The 24,090-nt window shown below is 39.9% G+C and overlaps 1 protein-coding gene and 1 pseudogene across 2 annotated transcripts in view; one reads left to right on the top strand and one right to left on the bottom strand.

Moving 5' to 3' along the window:
• The window catches only part of ILRUN (inflammation and lipid regulator with UBA-like and NBR1-like domains), a 100,273-nt gene that overhangs the window by 57,398 nt on the left and 18,785 nt on the right, over nucleotides 1–24,090 (top strand). The gene's annotated exons all lie outside the window — the stretch shown is intronic.
• Nucleotides 8,991–9,349, bottom strand: LOC118991518 (transcription factor BTF3-like; annotated as a pseudogene).

The raw sequence follows: 24,090 nt of genomic DNA, 5'->3' as shown, positions 1-24,090 counted from the left end.
GTTGTTAATAACTGTGAGTTTGCTGTCCTTTCACTGTTCATATTTTTATCTTCTTTTTCTTAGATAAGTCCCTTTAACATGTCATAGAATAAGGGCTTGGTGATAATGAATTTCTTGACCTTATCTGAGAAGCACTCTATCTGCCCTTCCATTCTAAATGAAAGCTTTGCTGGATAGAGCAATCTTGGATGTAGGTCGTTGCATTTCATGACTTGGAATACTTCCTTCTAGCTCCTTCTTGCCTGTAAGGTCTCTTTTGAGAAATCTGCTGACAGTCTGATGGGAACTCCTTTGTAGGTGACTGTCCCCTTATCTTTTGCTGCTTCTAGAATTTTCTCCTTCATTTTAATTTTGGCTGCAGTAATCATGATGTGCCTTGGTGTATTCCTTCTTGGGTTAAACTTCTTTGGGACTCTCTGAGCTTCCTGGATTTCCTGGAAGTCTATTTCCTTTGCCAGACTGTGGAAGTTCTCCTTTATTATTTGTTCAAATATCTTTTCCACTTGTTGCTCTTCCTCTTCCCGTGCTGGTACCCCTATAATTCAGATGTTGGAATGTTTAAAGATGTCCTGGAGGTTCCTAGGCCTTCCCTCATTTTTTGAATTCTTGTTTCTTCATTCTTTTCTGTTTGGTTGTTTCTTTCTTCCTTCTGATCTACTCCATTGATCTGAGTCCCAGTTTTCTTTCCTTCACTATTGGTTCCCTGTGAAGGAACCATTTTCTTTCATTTCACTTAGTGCAGCCTTCGTTTTTCCATCTAATTTGCAACCAAAATCAACCAGTTTTGTGAGCATCCTGATCACCAGTGTTATGAACTATGCATCTGATAGGTTGGCTATCTCTTGGTTGCTTAGAGTTATTGGCTCTGGGGCTTTGATTTGTTCTTCTGATTGAGCCATTTTTGGTCAGGTTTCGCCTATTAAGTATGAGGAGTGGAGCCTTCGGTGTTCACCATTGCCAGGCAACCCAGTGGCTGGGTTGTGACACTGTATGTGGGGGTGGGGTCAGAGAGGGAACAGTGGAGCTTGCTCTGCTGTCTCTTGGATTTCAGTCCCCTCTGCCACTTCCCACAAGCAAATTGGGCCCTTCTGGTGCTGGTCCTGGGTGGATGGGCTTGTGTATGTTCTAGGACCCTGTGGGTCTCACCAGTGAACTCTCCTGTGAGGCTGGGAGTTTCTTGCGCCACCTCAACCCCCACAAGTGTTTGTAATTGGTGCTTTTAGGCTTTATTTCCCATACCTGGTGCCCTGGGTTGCGCAGTCTATCTCACTGCCCATTTTTGCCTGGTTTATCTGCGCGTGAATGTGTGACCATGGTCAGCCAACCGCCTTGTGCGCTCTGCTCATTTCTTTCTTGCACCCGGAATCTGCTAGCCCCGTGCCGCCTGCGCTCCTGGGTCTGGCGGCCACCGCCTTTTCCTGCCGGGATCCCTCTCCGCTGGCCAGCAACTTTGTCCCTCTTACTGGTCTGGTTGAATGGTTGTTGGACTTCCATACAGTTCAGTTTTCTGTGTGTTCTGGTTGTGTTTTTGTTTTTAGATCTTTTTTGTCCTTAATTTTGGTTGTGCAAGGAGGCACAGTGTATCCACCTACGTTTCTATCTTGGCTGGATGTCTGTATGATTTAGATTCTTTTAAATTTGTTAAAGTGTTTGTGATCCAGGAGATAATTGTCTGTCATGGTGATTATTTCATGTGTGCCTCAAAAAAATATGAATTTGACAGTGTTGAGTGTACTGTTCTTTAAATGTCATTTAGATCCAGTTGGTGCTGTTCCATTCTTCCCATATCTGTATAAATATTTTTTTGTGGGCAGGTCTGTTAGTTTTCTCTGTTAGTGAAAGGGGAATGTTGAAGTCTCTGACCTCAGGTTTGAATTTGTCTTTCTTCTTTTAGTTCTGTCAGTTTTCGGTTCACATATTGTAAAGTTTTGTTGTTAGGTACATAACATTTAAGATGTGTCTTCTAGGTGAATTGACCCATTTATTAGTGTGTAATGTACCATCTGTTCCCTAGGAATTTTCTTCACTCTGGAGTCTACTTTGTCTGATAACTAATGTAGCCACTCTAGCTTTCTTTGGTATTAACATTTGCGTGATATATCTTGTTCTAGCCTTTAACTCTCAACCTACCTAAATCATTATATTTTGAATTTCTTGTGTACAGCATACAGTTGAGCCATGTTTTTTTCCTTTCAGACAATTTCTGTCCTTTAATTGGCGTGTTTAGATTATTCACTTTTGATGTAATTATCAATATATTTGGTTTTAGTTTGACCATATTATTTGTTTATTCTCTTTATTTGAAATTGTCAATCATTTACATCCCTAAACTTAGTTATTTGTGATTAAATTATTTAAAATATATTCGTTCTGCTATGGCTGGTGTGGCTCAGTAGATTGAGCGCTGGCCTGCGAACCAAAGAGTTGCTGGTTCAGTTACCAGTCAGGGCACAGGCCTGGGTTGTGGTTCAGGTCCCTGGTTGCGGGCATGTGAGAGGCAACCACACATTGATGTTTCGCTCCTTGTCTTCTCCCTCCCTGTCCCTCTCTAAAAATAAATAAAATAAAATACATTTGTTCTAATAATGAAAGAAATATAATACAGAAAATATAAAGAAAAATGTTTATGCTGCTATATATAGGCACGCTGATTATGTATCCAAATATTAAAAGAGAAAAAGTTATTTTTCAAACTTGGCATTTAGTGTGTAACCTACTTTTTTCCTACTCACTAATATTTGAGAACCTTTCTTTTTTGTCATTACTTTAAAAGAACACAGTATTTAACGATTGCTTATCAGTCTATTGAATTACTATTAAAACATTATGTGTATTGTAGAACACTTTTTTGTGAAAAATTAGTCTTTATTTATTTTAGAGAGTGGAGAAGGGAAGGAGAAGGAGTGGGAGAGAAACATCAATGTGTAGTTGCCTCTCATGTGTCCCTTACTTCCCTGACTGGGAACCGAACCAGCAACCCTTTGCTTCACAGGCCTGTGCTCGATCCACTGTGCTACGTCAGCCAGGGCCACTTTTCTTAAATGGAGATAAAATTTATGTGATAAGTTAACCATGAAAAAGTGTGCGATTCAGTGGTGTTTAACACATTTATAATATTGTGCATCTGTCTTCACTTAGTTCCAGCACACTTTCATCACCTCAATAGCAGTCATTCCTCTAGCCCCTGGCAAACATTTATGTGCTTTCTGTCCTTATGGGTCAGTAAATTTATTTTAAGAGAGTGAGGAAGGGAGGGGAAAAGAGAGAAACATCAGTGGGGGAGAGAAACGTCAATCAGTTGTTCGCATGCCACCAACCAGGGACCTGGCCCGCGACCCAGGCATGTACCCTGATCAGGAATCAAACCAGCAACCTTTCAGTTTGCGGGTGACAGGCATCCCTCTGAGCCACACCAGTCAAGGCTGGGTCATAATTCTTTTTGCTTTGATGAAGCAAGGAGTATAAATAGTGATTAATAAAATCTATTAGCTCAAAAACAGAATCTGGGGTGCTTGCTAAGAATCAACAAACGTAACTTATTTGGTTCATTTATAGCTAAAGCCTTAAATATTCTTTATTAAATAAGGACATTAGAACAGCAGCATGAGTTCTGAAGTCGTATCATCTGGGATTGACTTCTAGTTCAGCAGTGCAATAGCAATCAGTGTGACCTTTAGGGAATTATTTTATCTTTCAGCAATTCAGTATTTTCGCCTGTAAAATAAAGAAAACAGTTCTTAACTCATAGGGTTTTGAGGGAATTAGAGTTAATTCATGCAAAAGCTTTTAAAACAGCACCTGGCATGGTAAGCAAGTGTTGAGTAAGTGTTAGATGCTTAGTAGTAGTAACATTCTCACTGTTATTAAAAGATCTAACTATATAGAATCCTTGTGCAGCAGTCCCTCCTCAACTGTTAACTTGCCTTATATGAACTTTTCTTGGAAAAGGTTCTTTGAGAGTTTTTTCCTTCTCAGATATATCAATGACCTGTTTGTTTGGCGTCCTGGCGGGATCTTGCAGGGCAGAGTCAAAGATTCCAGGTCATAAAACCAAAAAGGTGTCGAATGCTTGTGTGGGGTACCCTAGGTAGAAGAATATACAACTTAATGTCCACTGAAAATTACACAGAGAATCACAATTTACTGGAGCAGAAACCTCTGCAGAGATCCCGTACTAGGCTAGAAAAACCAAAACTGTAATTGACAAATTCCTGGAGGCTCTAGACAAGTTCTAGAGTTAAAACTCCAAGGGCATCCACATACTTTTGTGTTTTGTATCCAGTTCTCACAGTGGATAATATTGGAGAAAAATTCCCTAATTCTTCTGGCAGTGAGGGGGGAAAATAACTGTTTTTGAAATTACCCAGAACATTCTGTTTTTAACATGGCCTACCATCAGGAGAAATTACTTTATCAGAACCTTGCCTGCTGTGGTTTTATAAGAGCCTAAAGAGATAGCAAATTTCAGCTGGCTCTAGCTTTCCACATGGGGGAAGGGCAATACCCAGTTGTATCCCCCTTAGCCTTGCTGTCCCCTTACAGGGGGACAAGAAACCCGGGAAGCACTGGTGCGGTGCACAGTTCAGGGGCACAGGCTCATCAAAAGACTGGGACCTAATCATAGGACTGTAGATTGCTTCCCCTCCCCCTATATCTTACCACTATATTACTAATGGGCTCTTTTCTGCAGTTCCTTTTTTACAGTATATCATGTATACCTTTCAACAAAAAAAATTGACAAGGTATACTAAAAGGCAGAAAGTTTTAAGAGGCTAAAAAAGCATCAGAACCAGAGTAGAGAGACATGGCAGGAGTGTTGGAACCAGGAATTTCTAAAATATATGATAAATATGCTTACAGCTTTAGTGTAAAAAGTAGACAATATATAAGAACAGATAGGTAATACAAGTACAGAGATCAAGATTCTAAGAAAAAATTTAAATATAGCAATTAAAAACTTAGTAATGAGAAATACCTTTAAGCTCATTAGTGGTTGAGACATAGCTGCAGAAAGGTTTTCTGAGCTTGAGATCTGTCAGTTGAAACTTTCGAAACTGAAACCAGAGTGAAAAAAAAACTGAAAAAATGGAACAGAATATCCAAGAATTGCGGGACAAAAGATAACATATACATAATTGGAATACCAGAAAGATAAGAAAGAAAGGAACAGAAGAAATATTTGAAGCAGTGGTGACAGAGAATTTTTCCAATTTGATATCAGACACCAAACCACAGATTTAGGAAGCTAAGAAAACATCTAAATGCTTTAAAAAAATCACAGACTGGCATATTATATTCATAATATAGAAAATCAGAGTTACAGCCCTGGCTGGTGTAGCTCAGTGGATTGAGCGCGGGCCTGCGAACCACACGATCGCGGTTCATTCCCAGTCAGGGCACATGCCTGGGTTGCAGGCCAGTTCCCGGCTAGGGGACTCACAATAAGCAACCATACATCGATATTTCTCTCCTTCTCTTCTCTCCTTCCCTTCACCTCTAAAGATAAGTAAATAAAATCTTAAAAAAAAGAGAAAGAAAATCAGAGTTACAGAAAAAACTTTAAAAGAAACCAGAGAGGGAAAAGAGCTTTCCAAATAGAGGAGCAAAGGTAAGAATTATATGACCTCTTCTCAGAAACCATGTAAGCAAGAGGAGAGTACAGTGAAATATTTAAAATCTCCATCAACCTAGGTAGGATTCTGTATCCTGAAAAGCTGTCCTTCAAAGTTGAGAAGTACTTTCTCAGACAAACCAAAATTAAGAGAATTTGTTGCCAGTAGACCTTACTTGCGAAAAATTTAAGGGAAGTTCTTCAGAGAGAAGGAAAAAGGTCTAGGTCCAAACTCGGATCTATACAAAGAAAGGAAGCACATTAGAGAATAAATAAATGAGGGTAATATTAAAACTTTTCTTTTTCTTTCTTTTTTTAAATTGCTCTGACAGAATAATTTGTTCAAAATAATCACAACAGTATGTTCAATTATGTGCGCTTTTGTGTGTACGTGTGTATGTATGAGTGAACTGAATGACAGCAATGATACAAGGGGCAGGAGGTAGAAATGGGATTGTTCTTGTAAGATACTCATACTGTGTGAAGTGGTACAGTGTCATTTCAGACTTCACTTGGATTAGTTGTGAATGTACATTGCAAACTAACAAACACTAGAAAAAAAGGAATCATAATTGATAGTCTAAAAAAGGAAAGAAAATGAAATCATAAAATTTTCATTTAAAACCATAAAAGGCAGAAGTAGTGAAAGACGGAATAGGAAAAGCAGGGAAGCAAATAGAAAACAGTAACAAATGTATATGTTCAGCTACATCAACAATAATTTTCATTGTTTTTTAGATTTTGTTTATTTATCTTTAGAGAAGGAGAGAGGGAGAGAAACATCAATGTATGGTTGCCTCCAATGTGTCCCCTGCTGGGAACTGGCCTACAACCCAGGCATGTGCCCTGACTGGGAATCGAACTGCGATCCTCGGGTTCGCAGGCCTGTGCTCAATCCACTGAGCTACACCAGCCAGGGCAATAATAACTTTTAAACCTTAATGGTCTAAATACAGCAGTTTAAAGAAAGAGATTGTCAGAGTGAATTACAAAACAAAGCCAAAACTGTATGTTGTTTATAAGAACATCCATATACATTAACATCCATATATATACATGTATATAAACATCCATATACATTAAGAATAAAGGGATAAAGAGAGACCATGTTAACACTAATCCAGAGAAAGCAGAAATAGCTATATCTAGACAGAGCAGACTTCAGACCAAAGAAAGTTATCAGGGATAAAGAGGGATCAGTACTCCAAGAAGACATAAGAACCCTTAATGTGTATACACCTAACAATGGAGTGTCAAACTATGCTAGGCAAAAATTGATAGAACTGCAAAGAGAAATAGATAATCCATTATTGCAGTTGGAGATTTCAACACTCATCTCAGAAATGGACAGATCCATCAGGCAGAAAACCATTGAGGATTTGGTTGAACTCAATAGCATTCTTCAATCTATTGGATATGATTGGCACCTGCATCCAACAACAGCAGAGTATACATTTTTATCAAGATCACATAAAACATTCTTCAAGATAGACATTCTGGGCCATAAAATAGCTTAACAAATTTAATAGACTAGAAATACAATATATTTCCCAAGACTACAATGGAATTAAACTAGAAATGAACAATGGGAAGATGGTGAGAAAATCCCCAAGTACATGGAAATGAAACAACACACTTGCAAATAATACTTGGTCAAAGAAGATACCTCATGTGAATTTTTTTCACAAGAAATTTAAAAATACTTTGAACTAAATGAAAGAAAAGACCCCTTATCAGAATTGTGAAATGCAGCAAAATAGTTCTTAGAGGGAAATTAATAGCATTTAATGTATATATGGTCATGTGCTGCTTAACAATGGAGGTTTGGTGATTTTGTCATTATGAGAATATCATAGAGTATATTTACACAAATTTACATGGTATAACCTTTCTGTACACCTTGGCCGTATGGTATAATGCATTGCTCCTAGACTACAAACCAGTAGAGCAGGTCAGTGTACAAACAGCATGAGATATAATCAAGCACAAGAGAAGTTGATGCAATCAAGAGATGAGGCAAGCACAAGATACATGAGGCTGCTGCTGGCATAGCATGGCACACTGTTTTACAGCAAACTTTTTAATAAGTAGAAAGAGTACACTTTTAAAATAATGATAGAATGTATAGTAAATACATAAACCAGTAACAGTCATTTATTATCATCAAGTATTTTGTACTTGACAATTGTATGTGCTATACTTGTATGTGATTGGAAGCATAGTGGTTTGTTTACACCAGCATCTCCACAAATACGTGAGTAGTGCATTGAGCTATGACATAACAACCAACGACTATAGTACATGAAAGAAATCTTCCAGCTCCGTTAGTCTTGTGCCAGCACTATCGTGTTTGCATTATGTTGTTAACCAAAATGTTGAAATGTGGCACATGACTATATTGGAAAAGAAGAAAGATCTGTACCTATAATCTAAGCTTCTACCTTAGGAAACTAGAAAAAGAAAAGCAAATTAAATTCAAAGTAAGCAGGAAAAAAGGAAATAGTAAAAATTAGAGCAGAAATCAATAAAATTACAAAAATAAGTCAATAGAGAAAATCAAAATAAAAACCTGGTTCTTTGAAAAAATCTATTAAACCAATAAGCCTCTATCTAGCCAGGCTAACTAAGAAACAAAGGGGGAAGACACAAATCACTAGTACCAGAAATAAAAGAGGGGACATCACTATAGATCCTGTGGATGTTGGAGGGTAATAAAGGAATGTTATAAGCAACTCTGTCCCCACAAATTTGATAACCTAGATGTAATGGACCAATTCCTTGAAAGATACAAAACTCACACAACAAGAAATAGATGATCTAAATAGGCCTATATCTGTTAAAGAAATTGAACCAGCAATTAACCTTACAAAACAAAGCACCAAGCTTGGAAGAGTTCACTGGTAAATTCTACCAAACATTAAATGGAGAAATTATAGTACTACTCTAGAATCTCTCCAGAAGATAGAAGTGCAAGGAATATTTCCTGACTCATTCTGTGAGGGCAGCATTATCCTAATCTAAAACCAGACATAGACATTATAAGAAAAGAAAACCACAGACCATTATCTCTCATAAACATAGATACAAAATTCCTCAACAAAATATTAGCAAGGCAGCCCTGGCTGGTGTAGCTCAGTGGATTGAGTATGGGGCCTGTGAACCAAGGGGTCACTGGTTCATTCCCAGTCAGGACACATGCCTGGGTTGCGGGCCAGATCCCCAGTGGGGGGCACATGGGGAGCAAACACACATTGATACTTTTCTCCTTCTCCTTATCCCTCTCTTCTCCTCCCTCTAAAAATAACTAAATAAAATCTTTAAAAAATAAAATAGCCACTCCGAGTAACTAATCAAGTTTATCCTCAGAAGTTGACTCAATTCAGTTTGCTTCATTCTTGGAAACCTCATCAAAATTCTCCACAAGATCTAGAACTTCATCCTCATCCTCATCCTCATCCTCATCCTCTATAGCAAGTGGTGCTTTTTCATCCACAGATTGTTTGGGCCAGTCTCCTTAAACTAGTGAGACTGCACCAAGCTGATTTAAGATGCTGGGCAGCATTTCCGTCAGCTGCTGTGTCTCAGCGTGGCCTGCAATGGGGAAAGTGTTTGCTGCCAGAAATGCCCGAACTTTAGGGTTTTTGAAGTGGGTCACTGTTCCCTGGTTTGTGAACATATTTACCTTTTCAGTACTAGAGATACTGTTTATAGTACAGAGATACAGACAACTTTTTTAAGGAGAACTGAAGTTTCCTATCACTGCTGTAGCTGTTCTGTGAACCACTTTATTTATTACTATGAGTAGTTCCTTTTCCACCAGTGAGCATTTGTGCCTGCAGTTTGGCAAGTTCTTCTTGGTTCATGATAGTTTCTTTCATCTTGTTGGAGAGAAAATGGGGCTGTGCAGCAGACTAGGGTTGGTGCTCAAGGGGTCTTACTCAGACCAGCTGAGAATAAGTGCACACACGTGGGGACACAAGATGGCAGCTCTGCAATGACTTTTTTAAAAGGATTTTTAAAATTTATTTGAGGGGAAAGGAAGGAGAAAGAGAAGAGAGAAACACTGATGTGTGAGAAGAACATCGAATGGTTGCCTCTCACACACCCCCAACTGGGGTACTGACCTACAACCCTGACCCGGAGTCAACTGATGACCTTTTGGTTTGCAGCACAGTGCCCAAACTCCTGAGCCACACCAGTCAGGGCCTCAGTGACTTTTTCAATGCAACACCAAAGGCATGATCTATGAAAGAAATAATTAATACTCTGGACTTTATTAAAATTAAAAAACTTCTGGTCTCTAAAAGGCAATGTGAAGAGACTGAGAAGCCATAAACTGAGAGAAAAAATTGCAAAAGAATCTCATAAAGGACTGTTGTCCAAAATATAAAAAAACTCTTAAAACTAAATCATAAGAAAACAGCCCAATTAAAAAATGGGCAAAGGAGTTGGACGGATATCTATCCAAAGAAGGTACCCAGACAGCAAATAAGCATCTATGAAAAGATGCTCAACATCATATGTCATTAAAGAATTGAAAATTAAAAAGAGTTAACCAATACCCACCTATCAGAATGGCCAAAATCTAGAACACTGACAATAACAAATGCTGGTGACGATTGGAGCAACAGGAACACTCCTTGCAAAGTGATACAGTCACTATGGAAGACAAGTTCGGTAGTTTCTTTAAAAACTATAATACTGACTTCCAGCCAAGATGGAGGCATAGGTGGAAATACTGTACCTCCTTGCACAACCAAATTTAAGGACAACAAAGATTTAGAAACAAAAACACAACCAAAACAGACAGAAAATTGAACTGTGCCGAAGTCCAACAACAACAAACCATTCATCCAGACCAGAGGGGTGGAGTCGGCGGCTGGCAGAGAGGGTTCACAGCAGAAAACAGCAGTGGTTAATGGACCCAGGCGGGCTCAGGGACGAAACGAGCAAACCCAGTAAGGCTCACAGGGCGGCTGGCTGGCTGACCACGATGCACATTCACGCGCAGATAAACCAGGCAAAAAAACAGGCAGTAAGACAGACTGCGCAACCCAGGGCCCCAGTGATGGGAATGAAAGTCTAAAAGCACCAATTGGAAAAACTTTCAGGGGTTGAGGTGCTGGGAGAGGCTCTCAGCCTCATAGGAGAGTTTGTTGGAGAGACTCATAGGGTCTTAGGTACACAAGACCACCCACCTAGGAAGCGCACCAGAAGGGCCCAATTTGCTTGTGGGAAGCAGCAGAGGGGACCGAAATTCGAGAGAGAGCAGAACAAATGCCATTGCTTCCTCTCTGACCCCGCCCCCAATCACAACCCAGCAACATGGGTTGCCCCACCCTGGTGAACACCTAAGGCTCCACCCCTCATACTTAATAGGCGCAACCTGACCAAAAATGGCTCAATCAGAAGAACAAATCAAAGCCCCAGAGCCAATAACTCTAAGCAACCAAGAGATAGCCAACCTATCAGATGCACAGTTCAGAACCCTGGTGATCAGGATGCTCACAGAACTGGTTGATTTTGGTTGCAAATTAGATGGAAAAATGAAGGCTGCACTAAGTGAAATGAAAGAAATTGTACAGGGAGCCAATAGTGAAGGAAAGAAAACTGGGACTCAAATCAATGGAGTAGATCAGAAGGAAGAAAGAAACAACCAAACAGAAAAGAATGAAGAAACAGGAATTCAAAAAAATGAGGGGAGGCTTAGGAACCTCCAAGACATCTTTAAATGTTCCAACATCCGAATTATAGGGGTACCAGAAGGGGAAGAGGAAGAGCCATGAGTGGAAAACTTATCTGAACAAATAATAAAGGAGAACTCCCCCAGTCTGGCAAAGGAAATATAGACTTCCAGGAAATCCAGGAAGCCCAGAGAGTGCCAAAGAAGTTTAACCTAAGAAGGAACACACCAAGGCACATCATAATTACATTCGCCAAGATTAAAATGAAGGAGAGAATCCTAGAAGCAGCAAGGGATAAGGGGACAGTCACCTACAAAGGAGTTCCCATCAGACTGTCAGCGGATTTCTCAAAAGAGACCTTCCAGGCAAGAAGGGGCTGGAAAGAAGTATTCCAAGTCATGAAATCCAAAGACCTACATCCAAGATTGCTCTATCCAGCAAAGCTTTCATTTGGAATGGAAGGACAGATAAAGTGCTTCTCAGATAAGATCAAATTCAAGGAGTTCATCATCACCAAGCCCTTATTATATGAAATGTCAAAGGGACTGATCTAAGAAAAAGAAGATAAAAAATATGAACAGTGAAAGGACAGCAAACTCACAGTTATTAACAACCACACCTAAAACAAAAGCAAACCAAGAGGTCAGATAGATCAAGAGCAGAACCATAGAAATGAAGATCACATGGAGGGTTAGCAACAGGAGAGTGGGAGGAGGAGAAGGGGGAAGAAGGTACAGAGAATAAGTAGCATAGACTATAGGTAGAAAATAGACAGGGGGAGGGCAGGAATATTATGGGAAATGTAGAAACTAAAGAACTTGTGACACATGGTCATGAACTAAAGGGGGGTATGGAGGTGTGCAGGGTGGAGGGGAATGAAGGGGGGAAATGGGACAAGTGTAATGGCATAATCAAAAAAACATATATATATTTAAACATTTTATTTATCTTTAGAGGGGAAGGGAAGGAGAGAGGAAGGAAACATCAGTGTATGGTTGCTTCTCGTGCATCCCCTGCAGGGAATGGCCCCTGCCGGAAACTGGCCTGCAACCCAAGCATGTGCCCTGACTGGGAATCGAACCGTGATCGTCTGGTTCACAGGCCCGTGCTCAAAATATATTTTTTAAAAACCTATAATACTATTAATTATATTTATACTAGTTTTATTAACAATTGCCAGACTTGGAAGTAACCAAGGTATTCAGCAGTAGGTGCATAGGTAAATAAATTGCTACAGCCAGACAGTGGAGTACTATCTAGCATTAAAAAGAAATGAGCTATCAATCTGAGCTATGAGAAGACATGAAGGAACCTTAAATATATATTGCAGTGAAAGAAGTCAGTCTGAAAAGGTTGCGTACTGTTTGACTCTAACTATATGACACTCTTGAAAATAAAAAAACTGTGGAAACAGTAAAAAGATCAGTGGTTGCCAGGGCCTCAGGGAAAGAGGGTTAAATAGAGGAAGCCCAAAGGATTTGTAGGGCAGTGGAACTACTTTGCATGGTACTATAGGGATGGATACATGCCTTTATATATTTATCCAAACCCATGGAATATACAATACCAAGAGTGAGTCCTAATGTAGATTATGGACTTTGGGCGACAATGATATGTCTGTGTAGGTTAGTCATTTGTAACAAATGCATCATTTTGGTGCTGGATGCTGATAGTGGAGGTGGTGCATATATGAAGGCAGAGGGTTCATATATGGAGACAGTGTTTATATATCTTCTCAGTGTTGCTGTGAACCTGTAACTACTCTAAAAAATAAAGTTGTAAGAGTAGTAAAGTATTAAAAAATGCATTTCTTGAATAAGAAAAGTAAATGTAAAGTAATTTTCTAGCTCAAATGGTCTTAAGAAGGGCTTTTGCAAATGTACAACATTTTAACTAAATAGACTGATATTGGTGACAGGGAGAAGGTTCCACATTTTCAGATTGCAGTAAATAAGCATAAACTCTGGTTGAGCAGGTCCAGTACAGTTTGCACATGATTTGAGGGGTCTGGGTGCCAAACAGTGGGGGATAGCTTTGAAGGGATAGTCCTCTGAGGAATATTTATACCTACAGTTCCCCTGGAAGAGAGATGAGTCACAGACTATGATGTATCATGGCTCAGACGAAAGAGTAAGCGATCCAAGAGGGCATCTGTATGTTCTGCACCTCAGGTGTGAGTAGCAGTGAGGTTGTGACCTCCTTTTGTAGGACTGAGAAGTCCAGATGGCCATGGGTGAGCCCAGGGGTGCCCTGTGTGTGGATGCTGCTAGCAGTCCAGGGATGAATAATCATTTATTTCCTTGAGACTCTGCTCACCTTCAAGCTTGGAAAATATTTCCGCCTGTTAAAGGCCTACGATAGAAACAAAGAGGAATGGGTGCTTGGGAAAGTTGTGTAAGACCAAAGAAATGAAGAAGAAAGTGAAAAATGAGGCAAGGGTTGGGGGCAGAGAGAAAATGAAGAAACGTTCAGGAAGTTCTGCTTCATCACTGTCTTTGTGACTTGCTGGTGAACGTGTGATGTCTGTATTGGTAGTCCTCCTGAGAATGTTGAGGGAGCTGGGGTTGCTGTTTTGTTTTGGTGATTTGCATTGGTCTAGCATTGGTCCAGCTGGGATGATGTTGTTGACTAGGAGCAATTTCCCTGAAGCAAGAAACAAAGCCAGTCCTCTTAGGAGGTGGGGGGAGGGAGAGCAGAGTTAAGGTAATGTGCATGATCTGAAATCTCTGGGTCAAAAAGCTTTCACCAACGATGACTATCATCAATCAATAATGCTGTTTTATACTTTCCCCCCATTATATTTAATGCTGTTTTATACAGAGTCTATAATTGTGTTAAAGTTAGGGTTTGAGTTGCTTTAAAAAAAGCCAGATGGGCCCTGACCAGGGTGTTCAGTTTGTTGGAGCATCTGTCCATACACCAAAAAGGTTGCAGGTTCCATTCCGGTCAGGGCACATTCCTACATTGCAGTTTAGTCTTCTCTCTCCCCTCCCAACCCTTGTCTAAAATCAGTGAAACATATCCTCAGGTGAGGATTTAAAAACAAACAAACAAACAAATGGGGCTTATGTCTTAAGTGTGCTGTTAAGTATTCAAAACACACATAGTAACTGTGGAAGGGAAGGTGTCAAGAGTCCAAAGTTCAACTTCACCTTAGAAGTATATGTACCCTACAGTGGTGGCTGCATTGGGGGGAACTCCCAGTCTCACAACAAGAGTTCGTTGAAAAGTGTGCAGAGACTAGCAGGCGAGTTGCATTGTCCCTTCCCTACAGGCAGTGCCCAAAGTGCAGCAAAGAGGGTTGCCCTGCCCCCTTACAACTTAACAGGGGCCCTGAACAAAGAAATAGGGCCACAATGAAAGAACAGAGCAAAACCTCAGAAGAAGCTAAAGGAAAAGGAGATAACCAACCTATCTGGTGGAGAATTTAAAGCCCTGGTAATCAAAATGCTCACAGAACTGATTGAGCTTTGTTGAAAAATGAAAGATACCCAAAATGAAAAAAAAGCAAAATATTCAGGGAACCAGCAGTGACAGGAAGGCAACCAGGACTCAAATCAATGATTTGGAACAAAAGGAAGAAATAAACATCCAACTGGAACAGAATGAAGAAACAAGAATTCAAAAAAGTGAAGAGAGCCTTACAAACCTCTGGGACAACCTGAAATGTTCCAATATCTGAATTATAGGGGTGCCAGAAGGAGAAGAACAGCAAGAAGTGGAAAACTTATTTGAACAAATGATGAAGGAAAACTTCCCCAATCTGTGAAGGAACTAGACTTCCAGGAAGACCAGGAAGCTGAGAACGTCTCAGAGAAGCTGGACCCAAAGAGGAACACACCAAGGCACATCATCATGAAGTTACCCAAGATTAAAGACAAAGAGAGAATCTTAAAAGCAGCAAGAGGGAAGGAAAGAGTTACCTACAAAGGAGTTCCCATAGCCTATCAGCTGACTTCTCAAAAGAGACCTTACAGGCAAGAAGGTCCTGGAAAGATGTATTTGAAGTAATGAAAAGCAAGGACCTACATCCAGGATTACTCTATCCAGTGAAGCTATCATTTAGAATGGAAGGGCAGAGAAAGTACTTCCCAGATAAGGTCAAGTTAAAGGAGCTCATCATCACCAAGCCATTATTCTATGAAATGTTAAAGGGACTCATCTGAGAAAAAAGAAGATCAAAAAATGTGAACACAGTAAAATGACAACAAACTCACAACTGTCAACAACTGAACCTAAAAAACTAAAGAAAAACAACAAAAAAACTAAGCAAACAACTAGAGCAGGAACAGAATTAGAGCAATACACATCACATGGAGGGTTTTCAGTGGGGAGGGGGAGAGGAGGAATGGGAGGGAAGATACAGGGAATAAGCATAATTGGTAGGTATTAAATAGACAGGGAGAGGTAAAAAATAGTCTAGGAAACAGAACATATGTGTACAACCCATGGGCATGAACTAAGGGGGGGATGTGCCAGGGTTGAGGGGTGCAGTATGGAGATGGGATAAAGGGGAAAGATTGGAAAAGCTAATAGCATAATCAATAAAATATACTTTAGAAATAAAAAAGTATTTATACTAAGAGGTGCAGCCTTTAAAAATATATATATATTTAAGGTTGAATAAGGTAAATCAGTTGCTACTCTAAAAATTTAACTTTCTGTTTGTTAAATATTTACTTGGAAGTACTTGTTAGAATATTCTATTTTTAATTACCCTTTGATGAAAAAATTACAACTATCCAGAAGCACCAAGTATATCCCAATCAGACTGGTTGAGAAATCCAGCAGAAGGAATGAGAAATAAGAATACCAACCATTTTCTACCTATTTGCATATAAAATGGACAGTACTTAAATGTTAAGCCATTTTTATCCACATTTAAGTGCATTTCAGTGTTAATGGCAAAATAATTGTTAAAATGCTACTTTTAATCTGTACTTACGCCACTTGCATACCTTTAGCTCTTAATGTGCTGAGCTATAGTTTTGGTACCTTACAATATCCTTAAACACAATTATACTTTGAAATTTAAATTAGTAATTTACGTTGCTTAAGTGTACTTTCATGCCGTGTTAGTTTTCTGCGGCTGTGCTATCACCCACTTAGATTATGCTTTATTAGTAGGCTACAGAAGTTTAAATTATTAGGATGTTAATATTTTCATTTTTTCTGCCAGGAAGAGTATTATGTGTTTCCTGATTGGTGGAACTCTCAAAACTGATGGGGGTGGGGAAGGAGTGGTACCTGGTATTACAGATAAGCACTAAACCAGGATTCAAAAGTACTGACTTCTGGTTTTGATTCTGCCACATAAGATAGTAATTAACCTTAAGCAACTGAAAGGGTTTGTTTTTTTTTTTTAATTAATTGTGGTGAAATACACATAACAAAATTTACCATTTTAGCCATTTTAAAATACACATTTTAGTGACATTAAGTGCATTCACATTATTATACAACTATCACCACCACCTCATCCAGAAGTTTTGTTTGTTTTTGTTTTTGATTTTTAGAAGGGAAGGGAAGGAGAGAGGAAGAGAAATATCAGTGTATGGTTGCCTCTCGTGCGTCCCCTGCTGGGAACTGGCCTGCAACCCAGGCATGTGCCCTGACTGGGAATTGAACCAGGATCCTTTGGTTCGCAGGCCCGTGCTCAATCCACTGAGCTATGCCAGCCAGGGGCTCTAGAACTTTTTTACATCTTGCAACACTGAAACTCTCTAGTCATTGAAAAATAACTCCTGGGCCCTGGCTGGGTAGCTCAGTTCATTAGAGCATTGTCCCAACACTCCAAGTTTGGGGTTCAATCCCCAGTAGGGCACATAGAAGAATCAACCAATGAATGCATAAATAAGTGGAACAACAAATCCATGTTTCACCTGCCCATCCTTCCTTTTTCCTCTCTCTCTAAAATTAATCCATCAATAAAAAAATTTTTTTAGTCCTCATTTTCCTCTCTCTCCAGCCCCTGACAACCACTATTCTACTTTCTGTCGTATGCACTTGACCACTTCAAGGACCTTGTATAAAATGGTATCATGTAGTATTTCTTCTTTTGTGACTGGCATACGTTTTGAAGGTCCATCCAAATTGTATCATATCTCAGAATTTCCTTTCTAAGGCTTAATTATTTCATTGTATATGTAGACCATACTTTTAAAATTTATTCATTCATGTAAACTTAGATTGTTCCTACCTTTTGGTATTAGGAATAATGCTGCTATGAAAATGGGTATACAAATAATCTGTTCAAGACCCTGCCTTTAGTTCTTTTGGGTATACACCTAGAAGAGAAATTGCTAGACCACATGGCAATTCTATTTTTAATTTTCTGAGGAAGTACCATGTTGTTTTCCATAGCAGCTGTGCCATTTTACCCTCTCACCAATAATACAGAAGGGTTCCAGTTTCTCCATATCCTCGCCAAAACTTACCTTCTGGTTTTTGATAGTATACATCCTTATGAGTGTGAGGTGGTATCTCATTGTGGTTTTGATTTGCATTTCCCTAATGATGAGTGATAGGCATTTTTCATGTGCTTGTTAATCACTCATTTTGTCCATGCAGGTCCTTTCCCCATTTTTTTAAATCAGGCTATTTGTTTTATTTTATCTGACTTCTTTTAAATACTCTGCATATTAGCCCCTTGTTGTGTAGATGATTTTTACATATTTTCTCTATTCCATGGTTTGCTTTTTCACCCTGTTGGTCATGTCCTTTGTATAAAAGTTTTAATTTTGATGTATTCCAATATAATCTTTTTTCTTTGGTAACCTATTTTTTTGATGTCATAACCAAGAAATCATTTCCAAATCCAGTGTCATGAAGCTTGACTTCTGTGTTTTCTTCTGGGAGTTTTACAATTTTAGGTCTTAGTGTTTGGCCTTTGATCCATTTTTAGTTAATTTTTTTTTCCATTTTTAGTTAATTTTTGTATGTGGTGTAAGGTGTGGGTCCAGCCTTCTTGTTTTGCATTTGGATATCCAATTTTCCAATACCATTTGTTGAAAATGACTATTCTTTTCTATTAATTGTCTTGGAACTCTTGTAAAGATCATTTGACCATAAATATTAGGGTTTATTTCTGAGTTCTCCGTTCTATTCCGTGGTATACATTTGTCTTTTTGCCAGTACCACACTGTTTTGATTACTGTAGTTTTGTAATGACTTGAAATCAGGAAGTGTGAGGCCTCCAAATTTGTTCTTCTTTTTCAGAATTATTTGGCTCTTAGTGATGCTAAGATCAATCAAAGGGTTCAGGTGGTGACAACCTGATTCCCTCCATTGCACTAGCCAGAAGCAAGGAAGGGACTTGTGTAAGGTTTCGGTTTTTGTCGAACCATTCTAAAGAAGCTCTCAGGCATGTGGGGATCAATTTTGGATTGGCCACTGTTTCTATGACAGGATTAGAGGGGAGGATTAATTAGGGTTTGAGTGCTGTCTTGACAGGATTGAAAGGGAGGATTAATTAGGGTTTGGGTGCTGTCTTGCAACAAAGACAGTTTAGCAATTGGGTATCCTCAGTAACAAAGTGAGTCTGGGATTCATTGATAAGAAAGTAGCCACGCAGAGGGCTATTATAGCATTTTACAGGTGGTCTTTGATCTTGGGAGAAGTTGCACCTGCCTTTATCTCTGTCTGTTCTTTCAGCCCAGTTAATGGCAGAGTTATTTTTTTCTTTTTCATTCTGAGCTGATTTTTATCTTTTGTTTCAGACAAGCTTTTACTCTTTCAGTTCCATGGCACTGATTTAATGGCTTTGGACAGTAGGGAATCATAGTATCTTAAGACTTGAAGCAAATAAGCGATTAAAAATGATCACTGTACTTAAAGCCTCCCCCATTTAAGGTAAAAGCTCATGCTTATTAAATAGCATGATTCGGGAAAATTGTGAAGTAGGAATGGTTTACGGTAAGCCTCAGTTCTCAACCTGACAGCCCTCATGCTGGTGGTACCTGGATGATCATCACACGTCTCTCAGGCGTGATTCAGTTTTCAAACAGATTGCTTCTTGAACAGCCTTCCAGAATGAATTAAGTTCGAGAATTAAGTTTTCCACTTTGTTTGTTATTGTCATTTCCACTTTGCTTTCTGAGCCACTCTCCCTCTTCTGGGCACCTTGGGGTGCTTCACTCTTCTTTCCTTTGCTTCTCTTCTCCCCTGTGTGAACTTGTGCCCATTGGTTGGCCTGATAGTGAGGTTAAAGTATCTTAATATGTACCCTTGGGGGACATTTGCATTTTAAAAGGAAATTCCTGAGGAGAATACTGAAACTAAGGAAGAAGTTTCTAACTCACATTTCTGGCAAGATGAAGTAGGGAGTGAGAATGGGTCGGGAAGCAGGCCTCCAGCAGTCACTCTGTCTAAATGGGGCCTAAGCCCCAGAAACCAGGAGTTGTCCTCTGAGTAGCTGGGGAGCTGGCGTTGCCTGCCTCTACCCTCTCCTTGCATAGATGCTGAGGTAGATGCCGTAAAAGCATCTGAGTGCCTATGTATTGTCATGGGAGCAGGGCTGTTGTGTTGTGTAAATAATGCGGAAATGCAGGCTGGAAATTGAGACTAGGCAGATAAGTGCAAGGACAGTTGGAAGTGTCCTTTTCTTACAGTAGTAAGTACTATTGCCTTAGTAGGTCCAAGAGACAGACACAAAGATGTCGAGACCTGCTTATGGTATTGACCTATGACTTGACTGTCGGGACTTATTTCAGTCCACGAGACGACCAGTGCTCGGACACTGCCCTTTCAAACCTTTCTCACTGAAGCTAGGTACTGCATACCTACCTAGCTTTCCTCTGGAGAAGAAATGTGCTCCCATAGCTTGTGGCCCAGCAACTGACTGGTACCTGTTTACCTCTCCAGACCCAATTTGTTTCTTAATCCTCAGGGGAAATGTGAAGTTCCTGTTGTGCTTTGACTTTAGGAGGATTTGAATCTTCAACCTCAAAATCTGTAAGTGATTGCTATGGGAGTCTTCATGTATATGCCAACTAAACCAAGTTATGTCTTCTGGTGCTGTGGCATTTTTGTCTCACAGCTCCTGGGGACATGCCCAAGGTAGTTGTTCCAGAGATCAGAAGCCTACAAGATTTTAGTCCTAGTGACAGTTTAAACTACTTTGAAGTGTCCTTGTAAACTAGTTTTTTGAAAATGATGCTTTTCCAAGTTCCTGGTCTCTTTCCTCGGGGAGCCCAGACCGAGTGGAACCTGTCGATGCCACAGTCATTGCTTGCTTTGAGTGGCTCCTGTTTGCCCTGGTGCAGGCCAGAGGGAGGCTCTGGAACCAGCCAGGCACTCTCAGTCTAACAGCCACATCATTCGTCCTGTTTCTCCTGCTTGAAGACCGTTAACTGGCCCTTTCTGCTCCGCCGAGGGGTTGCTCTAGAAAAGAGCACTCTCCCTTTAGACAGGAGCGACTCTGGTGCAGTTGACAAGGTAGGCCTCTGAAGAATCTGAGGAAGTGAACTACAGAGAGAATGGTTTATGTTGGCTCTGTGGCAGCTTTCACCTCTTGGTGCCTAAAAATACAACTTTTAATGCTAATTTCTTTTAGCAGATACTACTCTGAACCAATTTTAGACTTACAGTAAAGTTTCAGAGATGATACAGAGTTCCCCTATACCCAGTTTCCCCCATTGTTAGCATCTTAACATTCCATTGCACACTTGTTAGAATGAAGGCATCAACCCTGGAAGGTTACTCTTCATTAAACTCCAGACTTTACTTAGATTTTATCAGTTTTTCCACTTACAGCCTCTTTCTGTTCAAGAATCCAGTCTAAGTACCACATTACATTTAGTAGTTGTATCGCCCAGTCTCCTCTGGTTGTGACAGTTCCTCAGTCTTTCCATGCTTTTCACGACCTCTTACAGTTTTGAGGAACACCAGCAGGTATCCTTTCTGATGCCCCGCAGTCTGAGCTTGTCTGTGTTTTCCCCATGGTTAGACTGATGTTACGGGCTTGGGGAAGAATACTGCAGAGGTGCAGTGCCCTGTGGAGTACTTGATCTGGAGATGTTAATTTCATGATCACTTTGTCAAGTAGTCTGTCATTTTTTTCCCACCATAAAGTTTCTGGTTTTCCTACTGTATTGTTTGGAAGCAAATCACTAAGTCTAGCTCACCTTCAAGGTGGGTTGGAGGGATGTATGGAATGAAGCCCCACCTCTTCGAGGGGGGAATATCTGTGTACATTACTGGAAATTCTTCTGTAAGGAAGTTTGTCTCTTCTACCCCCTTTAGTTATTTGTATAATAGGGGCTCATGTATATTTATTTTATATTTGAATTATTGTCCAATACTTTGGTATTTGTTTTGTTTACCATATTGTTCCAATTCTGTACTTGTTATTAAAGATTTTATCATATGTAAACCAGCTGAATTGAATGAAATAATACTTTTAGTACATTCCGGCTCCAAAGTTCTGGATCAGGAACTATAAAAAAATCACCTTAAAGCAAGATACTCTAAAGTCAGTTTCTCCATTTGCTTACTAATCTCTGATTGTGTAGGTTTAGCCCTTGGTTCTACTTTATTGACTATTTTTCTAGGACACCCTATTCACCCACTTATTTGATATTGGCACCAAAGAATGTATGTCTGTAGATAAAGCCACCATGGCCTGGGAAGTAGAAATGACAACTCTAGCTTTAGTTCCCTGGGTACCTTTCCCAAGTTGCTGTTGGGAAGAAGTAATGTAAGGGTGAGTTTAAAAAGCTGTACTAAGAACTGGGAGTTCTTAGTCACCACCTAAGTTGGCTTCTAATTTGAAGTCATCTTGACTTCACGTCATCTTGACTTCTAACTGGTCTTCTCCTCTGCCTCCAGACCTCAGGTCCTTTATCCAGAAAGTGAAGCAGCTCTATTAGATGGCCCCTAAGCTTCCTCACAGCTGTGATTTTGTCATTAGAGGTATTGTAAAATACCAAGCAGGCAGTTCTCATCTCGGTAATCGAGGCATTCTGGCAGGAATTGATGATGATCAGCCTCTCTGAAACAGGCTTATTGAGTTCATCTTCATCATCCTTTTTTATTTATTTGATGAAAAACACATACACAATGTATGGGATAAGCACATTCAGGAATGTGAGGTCTGGAGGTAGTACCTAGATGACTTGCTGTGCGGTATAGAAGGCATATTATGCTCTTCATTAATGACCCAACTCATTATGGTAATAACTTCAGAGGGGTCAGAACTGGAGTGTTTATTGTTGGTATTTGTAAATCTGTGGCTTCTTAAATGACATTCCTTTTATGGCTGCTAGGTAGACTCTGAACAGCAAAGTAGCTAAGGTGAATGGAGTGCAGTGGCGTAAGTGTGATAAGGCCCAGTGAGTTATATTAAGAAACTTTAATTCTCAAAGCTGGGGGATGGGGTTGGAGGGAGTAGAATGTCATTAGTTTCATACACTGGTAACAGCCTTTGGAAGATGTCTTTTCTCATAAGCATTTAGTTTCTTGAGCTAAGAGAGAATGAAGCATGTGATCTATAGGTAAGTATGCTAAGTCTGCCATGTACTTACTTACAAAAGAATTTGGAAAACATATAGCTGGAGGACAAGTGGGAATTGATGTGCTGTAAAACGGTCTCTTCGTGTGGAGAAAATGAATAGTAGAGTGAAGAAATGTTGCTTTTGGTTAGAAAGCTGGGATAGAAGAGAATGGAATGAATCTCCCTCAAGCTGCCTGCCACTGAGTAGTTCTTAAGGCCCACATCATACTGGTTTATGAGATTGACTGAGAGCCTTGAGTGAAAGTCCTCTGACCCACCATACCTGGCACTGTCCCAGATTTCTAAGGGACACGTGCATTGTATATCCTGGCTTACAGTGTTACACCAGTAGGTGCCGCTTTTATGGTAGTAGTTTCACATGTGCTTTAATGATACGCGTCTGCAGTGGATACCCCTCCCTGTGGATTGTGCTAGTGCTGCAGGGGCTTCAGCTTCCTCTTCTCCAGATGAAAAGAGTTGCCAATTCTAGAAGCGAACAGCAGATGTCACTGCATCTCCACTAACTGGGTTTTGGCCCGTAGGTGGTTTGGATGCAGACCAATTCTTAATACAGCTCCCAAACCACTAACCTAAAATTCAGTCTTTATGACTCTCTGACACCCTAAGGTCCCCTATCAGATACAGAACCCAAATTTAAAACTGAAAATAAGCACAGCCTAAGAGGGTTTTTTCGTCAGTTGCTTCACTATCCACTTACATGTTGTCTGTGCTTTCATGTCACTAACTAATGAAGATTATTTGCCTTTTCCTATCAATCTGACAGCAGTGATTTAGGAGCCTGGACAATTTTTTATATTTGTCTTTAGCGGGGTTAACACTTATATGCTTCCTGGCTTTCTGTAGCTTGCTTTTTGAAAACCTTCCAGCAGGAAAGTAGATGCCACTATTCTCTGAATTGGACATCAGAGGAAGCTGCCACTCTTTATTCTTTTGAGCCTTTGCTTTGATAGTTAAGGAAATAAAGAACTGAATTAGGACTAAAGTTCTGTAGTACATCTTTCTAAAACAAATCTCTTATGGCCCTGGCCAGTGTATGTGGCTCAGTTGATTGAAATGTGGTTTTTATGAACCAAAAGGTCACAGGTTTGAATCCCAATCAGGGTACATGCCTAGGTTGTGGTCCAGACCCCAGTTAGAGCATGAACGAGAGGCAACCGATCAATGTTTCTCTCTCGCATTGATGTTCCTCTTCATTTCTCTCTCCCTCTTTTCACCTCCCTCTTTCTAAAATCAAAGAAGCATGTCCTAGGGTGAAGATAAAAAAATAATAAGTAAATAAAACA

The sequence above is a fragment of the Sturnira hondurensis genome, unplaced genomic scaffold (genome assembly GCF_014824575.4).
Source record: "Sturnira hondurensis isolate 20B ecotype Veracruz unplaced genomic scaffold, ASM1482457v3 Scaffold0007578, whole genome shotgun sequence".
NCBI classification, from domain to species: Eukaryota; Metazoa; Chordata; class Mammalia; order Chiroptera; family Phyllostomidae; genus Sturnira; species Sturnira hondurensis.
This window is presented reverse-complemented; position numbering and strand designations above follow the sequence as displayed.